Source organism: Suricata suricatta, chromosome 15 (assembly GCF_006229205.1).
Source record: "Suricata suricatta isolate VVHF042 chromosome 15, meerkat_22Aug2017_6uvM2_HiC, whole genome shotgun sequence".
NCBI classification, from domain to species: Eukaryota; Metazoa; Chordata; class Mammalia; order Carnivora; family Herpestidae; genus Suricata; species Suricata suricatta.
In genome coordinates, this window is record NC_043714.1 from 61,097,896 (window position 1) to 61,107,204 (window position 9,309).

The following is a 9,309-nucleotide window of genomic DNA, read 5'->3' on the forward strand; positions in this document are numbered from 1 at the left end:
CTCTTGTGATTGTTTGACATTTCCCCAGGATAGTAAGATGGCCCTACCTATCTTCAGAAGAAAAAAAAAGGGGAGGGGGGGGCATAATCTCTACCAATTTTGACAAGTCATTAACTACACTTTATTAAATAGATTTAATTGCTTGCCTTATATCCTGTTTTCAGCTTTCTTCTCCAGTAGGAAATATCAATTAAATTCCAATAACAAAGAGCCTTACTGCAGTTGACAAATAATCCTTTTTAGGAGAATTGCCCTCCGTGACTCTCCACAGGCAAAATTTACAATTCTTTCAGCCACAATTCTTTGCTGCTGTTTCCTCTAACATCGGATGTGACAGCCCTGCCAGGACAAGAAACAGGCTTGCCCTTTGAGGGCATTTTCCCATATAATGAGGTGGCCCCTGCAGAAATCACTGCCTGTAGTGACAGGCCCCTATAACTCCTGAGGGCTGACCACATGGCTGCCTAGAATTTACTCAGCTGACTAGCATCAGTGTGGGACCAGTTTCCTAGGATGATGTTCTGATTTTGCCGTTAAGTTGCTTCCTACAGAAGAGTTTATGAGTGACAAGGAGCAAAGTTGATTCCCTCACCAAAAGTCTCAGGAAAACCATTTTACCTCATTCTTACCACATACCTCATACTTCCACCTCTTTTGTAATAACCAGAGCATAAAAAATGCTGCACACTTTTCAGAAGGTACTGGCTTCCTCCAATCATGGGGTACATTCACATAGAATCTGATTCACTAAGTGGTCAGGATATGGTAGAAGTCACTCAAGCGGTAAACATACCCTACGGTATGTGCTTCCTTGATTTAATCATGTATTTCCCACTGATGTCCATTGCTCTTAATTTGCTCTAAGCAATACTGTGTCATAGCTACATAGCCGTGGACTCCAAAAATTAGAAAAATAATGAATCACTGCCATAGATGGGTAAACATAAACCAGATATGACCATTGGTGTTTGTGTGTGAATCACAATGTCTTATAATTTTTGACCTTAGGTCAAAGACAATAGTAGAAATCATAGTTCCAGGGAACTCACCTGCATGATTTTAGCCAGACCACACAAGTTTCAGAGTGGTGTTGGAGACTCAATATCTCATGCAGAAAGATATGTGGAAAATGTAGATGACTTTCTATATCTCTTTCAATTCTAGCCTTCTAGGAGTCTAGAAATGACTTTGAGGAGATTATCAGTTGCCATCTAAGTGATCAAAGGTAAGAATAAAACCTGTACTAGATTAAGAGCTCAGATACCTGTGTTTAGTCTTGTGCTTATCCTATTCTGTGTGGATATAAATTTTATATACCTGTTTGGACCATGTCACAAACTCACTATCAAGTTGTTTAAGGAGAGAATAATCTCCCTCCCTTTTCAGTGAGTCCCAATCACTGAAAGTTTCAAATGTACTCTTGCTGCTGTTTGAACAGGATATTACATAGAGAACTCAAACATCATGTCCATCGCCATGTTGCAATTTTGCCATTCTATGAATCCAGTCCTACCATCTCATTTATGAAGTAGTATCGCGAAGTCCTTCTGAGGTCAATCAATTCCTTTCAGAAACACTCATAACTCTTTGAGGATCTCTACAAACCGAACAGATTGGTCATGGTCTTGTCTTTGGTAATTTGTAAACCTTCCTCTAGCTATACCATGTTGTGAAGAAAGCAATTTCCCTCAAGAAAGTCCCTTTGCAATTAAGTTCCACAAAACATGAGGCTTCACAGCCTGCAATCTTTAATTCACTCCTCCTGGGTAGAGTCAAACTTCATCATGCCACAGAGTGAAGGGATACCTACCACAGTCAGGAAACTAACTGGGAAAGTATATCTGTCAGAGCCTCTAGCCACCCAGAAGGAGTTCCAAGAATCTTAATCCTTAGTGAACCATGAAACTCTGGGGCAGGCAGCTTACAGCTGGGGATTTGTTTGTCTATGCAAATTCCATCATAAATCACCTCATCCTTAGCTAAAAGGCTAAGGCGAAGGCCAAGGTGTCTGTGCAGCACTATCTTTGGGTGATGAAGTTCAGGATTTATGAGAAAATAGGCATAGATTGGCTCAGCCTTTCATTAAGTTTGTTACTTTAACTCCCATTTTCCAGATGAAGAAACCATGATCCCCAAGTATAAGAGACTTTCCTTAGTATTAACAGTTTGTTAAGACAGAAATCCTGCCATCTGGCACTCTATTTCCTCTCCAACCAATCTGCTGAGATCAGTGACTTCAATTGCTGTTAATGTCTCAAAAGCTAATGCTGGTGGGAAGCACGGTGACATCAGGTCAGTGGATAACCCACCACTGCCCCTAATCACTGACTGTATAGTCATGTGTGTCAGTTGCTAAACAGTCATAAGGCATTCCTCCACCCACGTCATCAGTTCTGCGTTTCCTTGGTGAGGAGTCACAACATGTGTTTCTTGACAAAATGCTTTAGTTTTCAGAGGATTTAACAGTCTCTCTCTGCTGGCTCTGAATAGTAATAACATTATAAGTGAAAAAAAAGGGATCGGTGATTTGAGCAGGGTTGGGGGCAGTCCAAGGGAAGAAAGAGAAGGAAGGAGATAAAATGCAGAAGACAACTAAGTATAAGTCCCAATGGTAACATTACAGCTCTGAATTTATCTGGATGTGAATACAAATTTATGGGGGGATTTGGAGTTGGAAGGTTTGAGCTCTCCGTCTGTGATACACACTCACTCGTTCAGCAGGTTTGAGAACACATCTGCCCTCCTGGAGGCTGAGTTTTCTTGGGAGCAGAAAAAGGATAACATCCCTGTCCCCAACACACACACACACACGCACACACACACACACACACACATACACACTAGGTGCATGTGAGGACTGCATTATAGAAGACAGCATATGGAAAAGTTCTGAAAATTATCCAGTAACATAGTATAAAAGAGAAAATTGTGTGTGTGAGGCTGACCTTGAGGTGGTAACAAATGCTTGGTTCCAAGGAGTCACCTAATTGTAATTCTGGGGACTGTCACCACCTCAACTCAGGCCCTCTAGGTTCTAATCTTACCCCATCACTTTCTAGTTACGTGGCACCGAACAATTTACTTAAATCCCCCAAGGCTCATTTTCATCTTTTGTAAAGGAGACAACAGCCCATTCTCTATCTCTGGCCCAGGGATTTTGCAAGCCAGTGGTTGTGAAATAAAATGCTTTGATAATTGAAACCTATATTATGTCTACAATTAAAGAAATCTTATTATTACTGACACTTAGGCTCCCAGGAAAGGCACTGGACCTCCCGCTCCTCCTGGTTGGGGAAGGAAATCCTGAGCGTAGGCAGGCCTCCTAAGAACTGCATGTTATACTGCATGTAACACAATAGAGTGTGGTGAATAAGAGAAGAAACCCGTGACACGCTGCTTGGATTTGAATTCGGATCCTGCCATTTGCCAGAGGTATGACCTTAAGTAAACATTTTACTACTCTATGCCTCCATTCCTTTGTCTATTACATTAAGACGAAAAAAGTAAACTCATAGGGTGATTTTAAAGATTAACTGAGCTAACACATGTAAAATGCCTGGAGCACGCCCAGCACATGGAGAGTAAGTACTCTCTAAGTACTAGCCACTGCTTCCCAGGCTCAGCCCAATTTGGACCCCCTTTCTCAGGATTAGCCGGAAAAAAAGATTTGCCTCTGGGACCAGGGGATAGTAAGGCAGGTTAATATTTATCTCCTAGTTTGTTTGCCAGAATTTGCCTCTTCTAAGAACTCTACTTGGTCCTGGAGATTCGGAAGCTTCTTGTTGCAAATTTTCCTAAGCCAGTTTGGCTGTTCTCAATTCTTGGGTTCTTTTCTTGGTTAGTAGCCTTTCGGGATGTTAAGGTTATGGGACTTCTCTTCATGATTTCACTACTAGGTTAAAATGAAGAGCCATGTATGGGACCCACTGTAGCTATACCGATTGGTATCTATTAGCAAATAGCAGAAAGTCATATAACTTCTTGTGAAAGGCCAGTGGGATCGCAGGTCTCTGCTGTTGTGGTGAGCCAGCAGCATCTTGAATACAAGGGTCACCTCAGGCAAGTGTGACCATATTCTCATTAGCATATGGCAAGAAGTTTGGCTGGAGTCCCATGCATTGTCCAAACCAGAAGCTGGACAGAGAATTTCCTTGAAATCAAACTTATGGTTCCTGTTGGAATAGACATTTGGTTGAACAGATTCCTCACCCTTTATCTCTGCATAAGAAGAGTATTTCTACAGTATTTCTAGCCCATTAATTCACATATTATATATTAATTATACATATCATATATATTCAACCCCATTAATGTTACTAATACTCATTTCTCATATCCATTATGCTCTGGTTTCACCAACTAAATCTCCCCTTTAACATCTGTGAGGTTACTTAACATCTTTGGTCTTGAATAGGGATGAAAATAGCTGACAGCTTTGTGGTGGCTGCCTCTGAGGCAGAGTTTATGATAAAAAGTCTGGGGTGTAAATTCCCAATTAGATTGAGTAATCAACCCTAGAGTAGAAATGAGAGATTCACACACACACACACACACACACACACACACACACACACGTCCATTTAGGCTAAAGTAAATTACAGACCACAGATCAGTTATGGTGGGAACAGCTAATAGATTTCAGGGATGGTAATGCATTTGAGTCATTCTGTCTAAGAATTTCTCAGAAAGCTTCTTTTGGCTTTTTGTCCTAATCATCATCAAAGAGATACAGTTTGGAATAGATCCAAATTCCTCAGACAATTTCCTCTAACTCAAGAATTGAAGTCATTGTTCTTCAGGTACCACTAGCTTTAGCCAGACTGTTGTTCACATAAACCTGATGACTTCTCATTGTTTTTAAAACTTTGTCTTCACTGGCCCTTCTGTCTTGAATGCCCCTTTCCACTCACTCAATATGCTAATCTTCATCCATACTTTTCATAAGTAATTCAAAACTCTCTTTTGACAAAACTTCCCAGATTTCTCCAACATAAAACTCTCACTTTCATATGATACTTAACATTCTAACTTCTAATTTAATTGTGTATTTGCTTCAACTAGACTGTAGGGCAGTTGACTTGAGGGCAATAAATATATTTGTTCCATCTCTGTAGTCATCATAGCAAAAATATAATGCCTTTCTTAAGTTGGCCAATCAATAAGGAAAGGACCATTCTCAGTGGAGTAGTAGAAAGAAGACCTGAATTATTGGAGTGCTATCTTCCCCACTTCTCAGATGTGTGACATTGTGAGAACCACTGCCTTTTTATCTGTAAAATGCAAATAATTGTCACTACCTGACTTATGTCAGGTTGTTTCAAAAATCAAATAAAAATGAAAAATTTTATTGTGAAAAATTACTGATCCACTTATTCAAAGATTCTCCATTTCATAGAATTTACAGTTTTAAAGACTAGTAAACCATCACCATTTTAGAGATGAAAACAAGGAGGTCCAGGAAAGAGAACTGACTTCAATTAATACTACCCCGGAGATCCCATGTCTCCCTACCTAATGCTACGCTTCCTACATTTTCTTCTTTTGATCTAACATTTTCAAAAGTTTTTGGTATCCAGTGAGAGACCCAGAGGTTCCTAAGCAATCAACTAGACATTTTGTTTGTCTTGGTGAATTAAAAAAAGACATAGTTCATTCAAAATGAATCACTGAATGTGGGATATTCTGATAGCTTACTTTCCATATTAAGTATTTTGAAAATGAAAGTGCTAACAAAACAGTGGAGGAAAACTTTCTCTTGATCAGATTATCTCCCTAACCATTCCTTTTCTCTTTCTAATATCAATGCTTAGGTATCACTGATCTCAGGTGGTTTTCTGGGGGGACTCATCACAGATCCTTGCCATCTTTTTGGGTAAAGTCATATTCTATGACTTGAAGAAAGCCCACCCTTCTTCACAGGGTCTCTGCGATTACTAAATGATGCAAATAATAATTTTAGCAAGTGTGTGGTTTGAGATGAACATTTAATCAAATGCCTAATGAAGATTTGTTAGGGCCTGGTGGTGGTATTTCCAGTCCAATGGTTTTTTGTTTTTTTGTTTTTTCTAACAGTTATTCACTTAAAAAAAATTTTTTTAATGTTTTTTAAATTTATTTTTGAGAGACAGAGAGAGACAGTGCAAGCAAGGCTCCAGGCTCTGAGTTAGCTGTCAGCACAGAGCCTGATGCGGGGCTTGAACCCACTAAGTGTGAGATCATAACCTGAGCCGAAGCCAGACGCTTAACCAACTGAGCCACCCAGGTGCCCCACATTTATTCACTTTTGAGAGACAGAGAGAAACAGAGTGTGAGTCAGGGAGGGGCAGAGAGAGAGACAGAGAGACAGAGACAGAGACAGAACCTGGAGCAGGCTCCAGGCTCTGAGCTGTCATCACAGAGCCTGCTATGGGACTTGAACCCATGGACCGTGAGATCATGACCTGAGCTGAAGTCAGACATTTAACCAATTGGATGCCCCTCCAGTCCAATGGTTTTGATTTGAAACCAGTATTCACCAGCTGTTGGCCTTAAGCAAGTTAACTGCCTAATTTTTATCTTCCTCAGCATGAAATTAGAATATAAACAAGACCTAATACTGTAGTCTTGAGGACATGTGTATAGTTCTAATACAGTCCCAGTTCTATAGCAGGGCCTTCATAAAAGCAACTGATTGTATTTTTATTTATTTGTTTATTTAAATTTATTTATGTAAACTCTGCACCTTGGGTAGGCCTCAAACACACGACCCTGAGATTAATGTCACATGCTCTTCTGACTGAACTAGCTAAGCACTCCAAATAGCACCTGCTTTTAAAGTGCCATATTCTTGGGGAACCTCGGTGGCTCATTCAGTTAAGCATCTAACTCTTGATTTTGGCTCAGGTCATGATCTCAGGGTTCATGAGTTTGAGTCCCTGGGGGGCTCTGTGCCTACAGCATGGAGCCTGCTTAGGATTCTCTTTCTCCCTGTCTCTCTGCCCCTTCCCTGCTCTCTCTAGGTAAATAAACATTAAAAAATATTTATAAAATGTCATATTCTTGTCAAGGTCTTTCATTGCTATGTCTATACCTCTGCCAGCTAAGAATGGGAGAAGGGATTTGAGCTCCAACATGTATTGCTCTATCTACATACAGTAGGACGGCATTGATATAATCATGCTTAACAAATGTTTGGTGAACCAGTGGATGAAAAAGCAGCAGAGAGGCCTCATAAGAGAGGCCTTTTCTAACTCCTAACCTGGTCTTCACATCTGAAATACATTGGTCCTAGGTGACGTTTTATGATGATAGTCTAGAGACTGAAGCCGTCCAGAATTTGAGCCTCTTTCTCTATTTTTTTCTCTATTTCTTGTTACCCTAAGTGACTCTCTTGTGCCAATCAGTTGGATCCTGAAGTATTAATTTATCTCATTTAAAGCCATAGGGCTCAGGAAATTCTGCTCACAGTTAGAGCTGAAGCCCTCCTCCTCCGAAAGTCACACTACTAAACCATTCAAGAGGGAGATGACAGTGATTGCATTAACAATTCTAAGGTGTAATCACTCATAACCTCACCTAATATAAATAATATCTATTGTTTTCCATAGAGAACTTTCCATATATTTTACATCAATTCTCCCATAAAGTCTATGTAACAAACCTGTGAAGAGGTAGAAAAGGTATTATGTCATTGTTTTAGAGATCAAGGAGCTAAAATTCACGTAGGTATTACTATTTCAGAGTGGGAAACTTTGTGGTCTCAGAAAAACTTGGCCCTAATTCCATCTTTGGAATGAATTTGTTGTTCGATGTTATGGAACTCGTGCGGCTTGGGTCTAGATTAGCTCCTCTATAAAGTGATTTTATGCTTAGAAGTTTTCTTGGTTTCTTCCCAGATCTAAGGTCCAAAGCTCCCTAAAGATTCTTAACATCATTAGGGATAAAGAGTGATGGGTGGCAGAACTAGAACCTAGGTGTTGAGTCCTAACCTTGTCTTTTTATAGACCACTGTCAATGGCCAATATGAAGAGAGCCCTGCGTATGTCCTTTATGCTAGAGGTTTCCAGTCTGAATACTCCTCAGATTCACCTGGATTTGTTTAAAGTGTCAAACATCTCAAAGATTCAGGTTGCATAGGTCTGTTTTTCAACCTAGCAATCTAGGTCATGAACTAGGATCCTGAATGTATTGGCTCCATGGCCTTCACTGACATGGCGCCAACCCCTCTGTCCTTTGACTCTGATGCAGACCAATTCCATGGCTGAAACAGGATGTACTGGGGATATGAAGATTTCAAATTTCATTTTTTTCCTCCAGGAAGTCTGACACCTAACTTACAGTTGTCTTTCTCCCATTTAAGGAAAGGCCTTACTTAGAAATCGAGAAAGTAGAATGAATGAGCATGATATTTAAGACCCCAGAGCCATCTCTAGTGGGGTAAATTTTACTAACTCATCTCCCCCAAGAATATCTTTCAGCAGGAATAAATTAATTTAATTAGCTGCTGGTAGCTAATTTCAAAGAACTGAATTTCAGACAATGATACTTCATCTCCTCATTTCTCCCACAGGGAGAATGTGAAGGGTGGCTCATGGCTCTTGCTGGTAAGTGGAACTTAAGTGGAAGAGAAGAGGGACCTTTGTTTCTGAGCTGACAATTGGCTAAAAAAAAAGAAGCACTTAACAAAAGTCTAGAAAGGATCTCAGGTTGGGTTTTCATTAGACTTAAAAATGTTCTGTTTCTAGGTCTTTATAGGTTGTACACAAAAATAAAGCTTAAGAAAATGAGACCAATCAAAGCCAATCATTTTATAGTATAAAATTTGGGATATATATATATATATATATATATATATATATATATATATAAAGTTTCTGTATTTATTTTGAGAGAGAGCACATATGCACAAGCAGGGGAGAAGCAGAGAGAAAGAACCCCAAGCAGGCTTTCTGCTGTCAGTGCAGAGCCTGACACCGGGTTTGATTTCATGAACCATGAGATCAAGACCCCAGCAGAAATCAAGAGTATAATGCTTAACCAACTGAGCCACCCTGGAGCTCCCAGGTAATATTTTTTCATATATTTTAAATTATATGCTAATGTAATTTGTTAAAAAATATATTTTTTTCACAAAATAAGCTAAGAAAAAAGTCCAAAATAGCATAAATCTTAAAGTAACTTTCTGGCTTGGCTGCATATGGAAAGGAAGTCAACAGCATCCATTCATAGTGACCTTCTGGTCATCAGGAAATAGCATTGAACACTGGAGAGTCAGGCATGTTAGGTTTGATGCTAACTCTGTCACTGCTATGTATGTGACTTTGGGCATAA